The sequence below is a fragment of the Pongo abelii genome, chromosome 7 (assembly GCF_028885655.2).
Source record: "Pongo abelii isolate AG06213 chromosome 7, NHGRI_mPonAbe1-v2.0_pri, whole genome shotgun sequence".
NCBI classification, from domain to species: Eukaryota; Metazoa; Chordata; class Mammalia; order Primates; family Hominidae; genus Pongo; species Pongo abelii.
The window spans coordinates 159,728,110-159,737,601 of record NC_071992.2 but is presented as its reverse complement, the minus strand read 5'-3'; positions in this window follow the sequence as shown (position 1 = coordinate 159,737,601).

Below are 9,492 nucleotides of genomic sequence, written 5' to 3'. Positions count from 1 at the left end.
CCCCTCCTTCTCCTCCCCCTCCTTCTCCTCGTCCCCCTCCCCCTCCCCCTCCTTCTCCTCCCCCTCTCCCTCCTCCTCCTCCCCCTCCCCCTCCTTCTCCTCCCCCTCCCCCTCCTTCTCCTCCTCCTCCCCCCTCCTCCTCCCCTCCCCCTCCTCCTCCCCCTTCCCCTCCTCTCCCTCCTTTTCCTCCCCCTCCCCCTCCTCCTCCCCTTCCCCCTTCCCCTCCCCCTCCTTCTCTTCCCCCTCCTCCTCTTCCCCCTCCTCCTCCTCCCCCTCCTCCTTCTCTTCCTCCTCCCCCTTCCCTTCCTCCTTATCCCCCCCTTCTCCTCCCCCTCCTCCTCCTCCTGGCGTTTTTTTTGAAGTCATGCTATTTCAACTTTGTCAGAACACACCCAGCACATATGGTTCTTCCCCTCTCAACTGCACTTCTCTTTCTATGTTGAGTCCGCCATTCAATGTATCACCCCTGTGCGTCTTATGGCTGAGGTTCTCCCAGCAACTTGTGGTTGGAGGAAGCCCATCTAGGAGGTTCCTCCTGATGGGCCTATAGTTGCAGGACCCCTGAGCTCTGGCAAGTTTAAAACTGCTCTCCTGGAGCTGTAATTCCTTGAAGGAAAGATTGAATGGCTGCACAGTTCGTGGTTTTCTTCCTTTTCTTGAGATTTTTGAAAATGCTGCTTCATTGTTGCTTTGTTCATTTTTATTGATTTTGAGGAGTTTCAGGCCCATCTAATTCTCATGCTCCTGAAAGTTATTTGCTGTTTCTGCCTGGAAGCCCTGATTTTTACAGTATATTGTGTAGGGTCCAGCCCCACAGGGTCGGTGGGTTGGGAATTTTCTTTTTCTTTTTTTTTTTTTTGAGATGGAGTTCCATTCTTGTTGCCCAGGCTGGAATGCAATGGTGTGATCTTGGCTCACTGTGGCCTCCACCTCCCGGGTTCAAGTGATTCTCCTGCCTCAGCTTCCCGAGTAGCTGGGATTACAGGCATGCGCCACCACACCCGGCCAATTTTGTATTTTCAGTAGATACAGGGTTTCTCCATGTTGGTCAGGCTGGTCTTGAACTCCTGACCTCAGGTGATCTGCCTGCCTCGGCCTCCCAAAGTGCTGGAATTACAGGCGTGAGCCACCACACCTGGCGTTATTTTGGGAATTTTCATAAACTAAATCATCTTTTCATTTTCCCCTTTCTTTTTATAGTGGTTTTAAATAGATGAAGATACCCCTTAGCATGTCTGTGGACAAAATTTTCGGTTATTTTATGAGATTCTTAGTCCAAGAGGGACCTTTCATGTCAGGGTAGCAAGGTATGGTTTCTTTACTTAGTGCCTGTTGTTTTATTTATTTCTCTATTATTTATTTATTTTTTGCAGGGGGTGAGGGGAGTCAGTGGGGAAGGGTGCTGTGATGTTTGATTTTTTTTTTCTTTTTTTTGAGATGGAGTCTTGCTCTGTCGCCCAGTCTGGACTGCAGCAGTGTGATCTCGGCTCACTGTAGTCTCCGTCTCCAGGGTTCAAGGAATTCTCCTGCCTCAGCCTCCCGAGTAGCTGGGACTACAGGCGTGCACTACTATGCCCGGCTAATTTCTGTATTTTTAGTAGAGACAGGGTTTCACCATGTTGGCCAGGATGGTCTTGATCTCCTGACCTCGTGATCTGCCTGCCCCTGCCTCCCAAAGTGCTTGGGTTACAGGTGTGAGCCACTGTGCCTGGTCGATGTTTGACTTTTTAAAAAGGTCTTTTGTCTTTCAGCATCTTAATTTCCCCTTCTTGCTTCTTTTTCTCTTTATAACATGGCTTTCAAAGGCTGTACCTCCCTAACTTTTTTTTTTTTTTTTTTTTTTTGAGACAGAGTTTCACTCTCGTTGCCCAGGCTGGAGTGCAGTGGCACAATCTGGGCTAACTGCAACCTCCGCCTCCCGGGTTCAAGCGATTCACCTGCCTCAGCCTCCCGAGTAGCTGGGATTACAGGCACCCACTACCACGCCCAGCTAATTTTTTGTATTTTTAGTAGAGACAGGTTTTCGCCATGTTGGCCAGGCTGGTCTTGAACTCGTGACCTCAGGTGATCCACCCACCTTGGCCTTCCAAAGTGCTGGGATTACAGGGATGAGCCACTGCACCCGACTACTCCTGCCTAACTTTTAACCCTCTTCTCTCTTGCATTACCTTCCCAAGACTGTCCTCCTGTGTCCCACAGTCTTTTACTTTTTTGGCTACCAAGTCTCACTCTGTTGCCTCAGCTCGTCTAAAACTCCTGGGCTCCAGCAGTCCTCCCACCTCAGCTTCCCAGAGTGTTGGGATTACAGTCGTGAGCTGCTGCACCTGTTCCATAGTCATTTTAAATTTCTTTCCAAAATGCAGACACTTTTCTGTATTTTGGCACTAAGATGGACTTTCTTTTTTCTGGAAAATGTTTTGAGAACAACCTCAGGCCCACAGCCAGTTCCTTTTCTCTCTTCTATGCAGTTTTCCTGGGTGGCCCTTACTTTGTGAAGGTCTGTGCAGGGCACTGGAGAGAGAGCTCACTGGGATTTTGTGTTTTCTTTTCTTTTCTTTTTTTTTTTTTTTTGAGACAGATTTTCGCTCTTGTCTGCCAGGCTGGAGTCCAATGGTGTGATCTCGGCTCACCACAACCTCCGCCTCCCGGGTTCAGGAGATTCTCCTGCTCCAGCCTCCCAAGTAGCTGTGATTATAGGCATGCACCACCACATCTGGATAATTTTGTATTTTTAGTAGAGATGGGGTTTCTCCATGTTGGTCAGGCTAGTCTTGAACTCCCAATCTCAGGTGATCCACCCACCTCAGCCTCCCAAAGTGCTGGGATTACAGGCGTGAGCCACCGCGCCTGGCCTGCGTTTGCTTCTTTTTACCTTTTTTAATGCGGCTACGAGAACCTTAGCAGTGACCCCAGGGCTGCAGTGCTGAACTCCTGAACCGCAGTGTCCACTTCTTTACTGCCCAAGGATAACAGCGTCAGCTCCACGAGGGTGATTCACAGATAGCGGGCGCTCACTTAGTGCCTGTGGACTGACTGACTGGCTAACTGATGAGCGGACACTCTCTCAGCCCTGGGTTGGGGGTCCTCCTGGGGCCCAGGACTTGCACTGGAACCCCTGTGGGCATTGAGCCTGGGATACCAGCCTCAGTGGGTGACTGGGCCGCTGACACTGCCCCTGGAGAGCCCATCGCCCTGGTGCCCTGTGCCTGTGGCATCCTTCTCCCCAGCGGCTGGCACAGGCGACAGCTGTGGCTGAGATCCTCCTGGAATCCTGGGCACAGGCATCAATCACCTCGTTTCGTGCTTGACTCACTGCTGGTGGTGTCTCCACATTGCAGATAAAACAATCAAGGCTCAGAGGGTTTAAGAAACTCGCCAGTGTCAAAGCACTGGGCCTGGACATCAGCACCACTACTGGCTGTGTGCCTTGGGATGGTTAGTAGATTTCCTGTCAAATGGGGCAACATGATAGCACCTGCCCTGTGGGGTCATTGTGAAGGCTGTGTGAAAAGTCCTCACAAAGCCCTTAGCACAGTACCCACTTGCGAAACTTGGCTTGTAATTTATAAGTTATTTTAAAATGGGGGCAATGTGCCCACTGGCTGCACCCATGGCCGTCTCGGGAGCTGCCATCCGGAGTGACTGGTATGGGGCCAATCAGCACCTCTGCCCTCATTTCACTGTCTCTCCAGCCCAAACCTTTGAGGGGCTTAAAGAATCTTCCCACTGGATGGACCGAGCCATCCTAAAACCATCCTAAAACAGCGCCACACTTTTAGAAGCCAGAATCCAACTTTTAGAAGTTAGAAAGTTTTGATTCCGGTCAGGCGCGGTAGCTCACGCCTGTAATTCCAGCACTTTGGGAGGCCAAGGCAGGTGGATGATGAGGTCAGGAGTTCAAGACCAGCCTGACCAACATGGCGAAACCCCGTCTCTACTAAAAATACAAAAAAAATTAGCTGGGCATGGTGGCGGGTGCCTCTAATCCCAGCTACTTGGGAGGCTGAGGCAGGAGAATCCCTTGAACCTAGGAGGCAGAGGGTGCAGTGAGCTGAGATTGTGCCACTGTACTCCAGCCTGGGTGATAGGGCAAGACTCTGTCTAAAGAAAAAAAAAAAAGAAAGTTTTGATCCCAAAGACTTTCCAGTCATACTAATGGATCCGTCAGGGTTGCATCAGAGGAGCAGAGCCCACAGAGACGGGTGTGCAGACATAGGCCCGTGCTTTGCTTTGTTCCAGGGCTTGGACCTCCCAGGACTGTGGGGCCTGCTGAGCGGCGTGCTGGAGCCTGGATCCACAGGCAGGTGCCCAGAGTCTCGGACAGCAGGTGGCATGGAGCCAAGGCAGGCGGGTCTGGGTCTGGATTCCAACCCCTGCACCCCACTGCTGATGCGGGCAAGCTCCTCAACTTCAGATGCCCTTAGCGTTCCCTCCTACACAATGTTCAGATGCCCTCAGCGTTCCCTCCTGCATGATGTTCAGATGCCCTCAGTGTTCCCTCCTGCATGATGTTCAGATGCCCTCAGCGTTCCCTCCTGCATGATGTTCAGATGCCCTCAGCGTTCCCTCCTGCATGATGTTCAGATGCCCTCAGCGTACCCTCCTACACGATGTTCAGATGCCCTCAGCGTTCCCTCCTGCATGATGTTCAGATGCCCTCAGCGTTCCCTCCTGCGTGACGGGGTAGGAACTGGATCTCATGGGATCTTCAATGAAGACCAAATGGTGTGAAGATAGAGGATACCCAGGATGGTGTAGGGCATGGCAGGGCCTAGGGAGTGCCCAGGTCTTCCCTGCCTGGTGGGACAGCTGCTACCTTGGTTTTCACGCTTTTTATGGCACTGGTTCCTAAACCTGCTCATAATCAGAATCAGTTTGGAATCCTTTTAAGAAATAATAAAAAAAGGGGATTTCCAGACATCATCCAAGAGCTGGTCAAACAGAATTGGGGTTAAGCCTCATAACCTGTAATTTTAGAAGCTTCCCAGTGACTCTGATGATAAGGCAGGGCCTAAGTGGCAGCAGATGGCACAAGCTCCCTAGTGCAGCGGGGCACAGCTCGGGCTGTTCATTTGAAACTCCTAAGAGCTTGGAGAAATGCTGACCAGGCCCCCACCTCTAAGAGATCCCACAGTAGTTGGGGTAGGGGCAGAGGGGCTGGCATCTAACATCAGCGTTTTGAAAAATCACCCCCAGATGATTCTTGTGTGCGGCTGGGGTCCAGAATCTCTGTTTTGGAGCACAGGCGAGGAGACTGCGTGAACATGTGAACCGGTGAGGCTTTTGGATGCAGAGCAAGCAAGAGACACAAAAATGTCAGGCCACTAAGCAGAATCATTCTTCCAAGAAACCTCAGCTCCTTACCTGTGGGCACATTCCTTAATTATATGTCACACCAATTTAATTGGAAAAATTAACACCTGCCCCTCGGGCTTATAATCTATGACAAGACATTGGTGGTAAATCCATTTATTCTCCAATTATGTAATCTTTCCCATGTTCACCCACTAACGGACTCACTTGGAGGTAACTCATCCAGTGTGGCACAGGCTGGGCAGTAGAGGAAGCTCCCTTCCAGCGTAAACCCACTCTCTGAGCTAATTCTAGAACTTACATGGACATACCAAAAGGCTGCAGTTTGTCCAGCTCTTCCACGCCACATTTAAAAGTCCATTCTCATGATCATTGCAAGCCTTCTTTTTTCTTTCTTTTTTTGAGACAGGGTCTTGCTCTGTCGCCTAGGGTGGAGTGCAGTGGCTCCATCTCTGCTCACTGCAGCTTCAACCTCCCTGGGTCAAGCGATCCTCCTGCCCCAGCCTCCTGAGTCGCTGGGACCACCATGGTCCCATGCCTGGCTAATTTTTTCATTTTTTTTTTTTTTTGTAGAGGCAGGACCTTGCTATATTGCCCAGGCTGATCTTGAACCCTTGGGCTCAAGCCATCTGCCTGTCTCGGCCTCCAAAAGCATGGGATTACAGGCGTGAGCCGCACACCGGGCCAGGGCTTCTTCCTGTGCAAATTATCTGTGTGGATTCTCTGGTGTTGGTAACAGGTTACCTAGACCTGAACGTTTCTGTGAGTTCATTGTACTCACAGGGTGAATGTTCTCCCCTTGGGATTTCATGGGGTTTCTCTGCAGGATGAATCTCCTTACGTGGACTGGGGTCGGAGCCCCTCCTAGGGCACAGCCCACCCACCACATCAGGGTTCTTCCCAGGATGAAGTTTATGATGTTAAATAAGGCAGGGCAGGCAAGAGGAGCGGGCCCTAGGCAGGGTATGAGGGCATCCGCCGGCCTCAGGCCAGCCCTGGGAAGCAGGCTCATGGCCTGGCTTGGAGAGTCCCCACTTCTCACTGCCCATTCAGTTGAACTCCTAGAAGGGGAGGCCGAGGAGCTGGGTCCGGGGTGGGCAGAGTCCTCTCACCCCACCACTGGTCCACCTAGAGCAATGGCTGCTGGGTGCCCAAGGAGGCCCCTGTCGAGCTGGTCTTCTGGGAAGCCAGAGAAGAGGATGTGAAGGCTCTGGGGCCCGTGGGTCCTGACTAGGAGTGAGGATTCTACTTTAGGGTCGTCAGAAGCCAGTTCTGATGGTCACAATGAAAATGAAAATGGAAAGACACCATTCACAACATCAAAGGCATAAAGTAACTTGGAATCAATCCAACAAAACATGTGGAGGATCTTCATGGGGAAAATTTATAGTGTTTTTGTGAGACATTAAACAAGACCCAAATAAATGGTGATAAAGCCCAGGCTCATGAATTGCCTGACTTAATATTTTTAAAATGTCAGCTCTCAATTTCACCTTACAGATGCAATGCAATTCCGGTCAAAATCCTAGCAAGACTTTTGTAAGCTTGAAAAGCTACAAAAGCTACAAAAAGCTACAAAAAGGCTGGGCATGGTGGCTCACATCTGTAATCACAGCACTTTGGGAGGCCAAGGCGGGAGGATCACTTGAACCCAGAATTTTGAGACTAGCCTGGGAGCATAATGAGACCCCATCTCTACCAAAAAAAAAAAAAAAAAAAAAAATTAGCTGGGCATGGTGGCACATGCTGTAGTCCCAGCTCCTCGGGAAGCTGAGGCAGGAGGATCACTTGGGCCTGGGAGGCTGAGGCTGCAGTGACCTATGATTGTGCTAGTGCACTCCAGCCTGGAAGACAGAGTGGACCTTGTCTTTAAAAAAAAAAAAAAAAAAAAAAAGGAAGAAAGAAAGTTAAAGAAAAAGGAAAGCTAATTCTATAACTTACACGGACATACCAATGGTAAGACGCAGCAGCTGAGGAACCAACAAAGAACACTGGAAGAGAGTTTGCTCAAGCAGACACAGCTCTTCAGAAGCAACAGTAACTGGCACAGCCTGGTCAGCACAGGAGGAGACAAGCAGCCCAGAGGAAGAGTGGGCTGCACGCCTGGGCAGACACCTGACCGTGGCAGTGGTGGGGATGTGGGGAAGGGTAGGCTTCTCCATTCGAGGTGCTGGAACAAAGGACATGTGTCCATGCTTCGCTTCACACCAGCAGCAGCCCCCGTCATTCACGGTTTGGCTTCCTGCAACCCTCAAGCACTACGGCATGGCCTCAGGGAAGCCTCCTCAGAAGCCTGAAGGAGGGATGGTGGGTGTGCCATGCTGTCTACAGCAGAGGGACTGTCCTGGCAGAGGGACAGACAGCAAGTACCATGGCCCATGGCTGTGTTCTCACTCATGCAGACATGGCCATGGAGCATCTGTCCGTGAGGACGCATAGTCAGGAATGTATTTTGGGGGTGTGTTTCTTTACAACCTTCTGTTTCCCATCTCTCTGTCATCTGGCAGCAGCCAGGACCTGGGACACGAACACGACTTGTCTTACAGAGCTGTAACGAACAGTGAATGGAAGTGGTCAGTGAAAACGAAATGGTTCTATTTTAAAACCTGGGGCAAAACTCTTGGCCACTCCTCCTATCCAGAGACAGAACCTCATTTGCCTCTATGAGTGTGGCCTGGGCTGAGTGACTCACTTCCACAGATGGAATAAAGTGAGGTCCAGACAGAGTGACTTCAGACACAGGTCCTAAGGGGCTCCATGGCGTCCGACTGCTCTCACCCTATGGTCACTTGCTCTGGGAGAAGCCGGCCACCAGGCTGTGAGGAAACCCAGAAGCCTATGGAGACGCTCATGTAGTAAGAAACAGCCGCCTGTGGAGCCATCTTGGGAGCCAGCCCCAGACGACACAGCTCCGGCCGACAGCACGGCTGCAGCCCCACGAGGGACCCTGAGCCTGAGGGACCTGCTGAACTGCTCCTGTGAGCCTGAGCCACAGAAGCCTGAGAGAAGCGTTTGCTGTTCCAGCCAGTACATGTCGGGGGAATGGGTTTCGCAGCATCAGATAACAAGTGCAGTTCCGTGGCCGTTTTGCGAGCAGTCACACTGGCTTTGGTGAATTGGCCATTTGGATAACTGCCAGGACTATGTTAGTCCTGCACCACGTGCCTTGTAGGCAGGTGCTGTGTGTAGTCCTGCCAGCTCAATGTGGTAGGAGCCATGGACACCATCATTTTACAGATGAAGAACCACAGCTCAGAGAGGGCAGGGGACCAGGCTGATTTGCACAGCAAGTAAGCTGTTGAGCCAGCATTCGATATCAGCCCACCTGGCCCTGGAGACCAGTGCTGCCTCATGATTCTCCAAGGCAGAGACCATCCTGAGTATGGTGCATGGCCAAGGCCTTGTCCCCACCTGTTCTGTGCCGCTGGCAGAGGTTGGAAGGCCACCGTGCGTGACCCACCATGTTGAGGGGCTGTGGGTAGGGATGAGTGTGTGGACCCAGGAGTCAGGCCGCCTGTGCTTAGATTCCAGCACTGCCTCAGAATTGCTGTCTGGTCCTGGACAAGGCACTTAGCCTTCCTGTGCCTCAGTTTCCTCATCTGTAAGATGGGAGTGATGAAGGTCACAGTCATCTCCTCCCAGGGATGTGAAGAGGTCTGTTCTAAGATTATTTTTGTCATAGCTATTATGCTCCTTGGAATCCTCAGTGGGGGTGAGCTGTGGTCTTGAGCCAACCGAGCTGCACTGCCCTGGGTCCAGAAAGCCGGCGGGGAAGATACGAGAGTCCTGTGTCTGTGGGGAAGGCAGACACCTGGTCTCATAGTGCTGAGGCCGCCCACATCACAGTCCAGGAGAGACGGGCTCCTGGGTAGAAGAGACCTGGCCCAGGAAGAGATAGACCCGAACCATGGTGCCTGGGGGAGGGTGATACGAGTCCGCCAGAGATCTCAGCACTGGGGTGCATTGCTGTGGAGGAGTGTGGGCAACGGGCAGGGGGTGGCTGGACCAGGGCCCCCCCGCACCTGAGGGAGGTCTGTGTGATACTAGGGTTTGTGTGTGGCCTTGGGACTGATTTACAGGACAACTTAGCACATGGTTAAGACAGAGCTGCTATGACCCTGGTAGTCGTGCAGCGCTGGCTGGGGGTCCCTCGGGAGTGTGTGAAGGTGGACCTCACGG